Source organism: Gavialis gangeticus, unplaced genomic scaffold (genome assembly GCF_001723915.1).
Source record: "Gavialis gangeticus isolate Ggan-Ray unplaced genomic scaffold, GavGan_comp1, whole genome shotgun sequence".
NCBI classification, from domain to species: domain Eukaryota; kingdom Metazoa; phylum Chordata; order Crocodylia; family Gavialidae; genus Gavialis; species Gavialis gangeticus.
This window is the reverse complement of record NW_017729006.1, coordinates 42718243-42718602: the sequence shown is the minus strand read 5'-3', so window position 1 is coordinate 42718602 and position 360 is coordinate 42718243.

Here is a 360-nt window from a genome sequence, read left to right as displayed (position 1 = left end):
GGTAATAGGATAGTATGGTAATATGCTGTCTGTGCATCACCCAGAACAACACCTAATCAAAGACCACAGAGATTTCTGATAGAGCTGCCAGGGACAATAAGTGTCATTAACAGAGATGCTAATAGGAGGCTGTGTTCAATTTTAAAATTAAAAGTAGCACAAGACAAGTTAAAGGACACCTACAATTCCACAGTTGAGAACTTCAGCCAGCTTCATCCGTGCCTGAAGTTTTAGGTATCTTGTCATCCATTCGTCAACCTCTCTGATTATTTTTCAATCAAATTAAATCCTTGGCAAAAAATATAAAGCACAGGTTACTTTTTGATTTTATTAATATTCTTTTTTTTTTTTTTTTTTTTT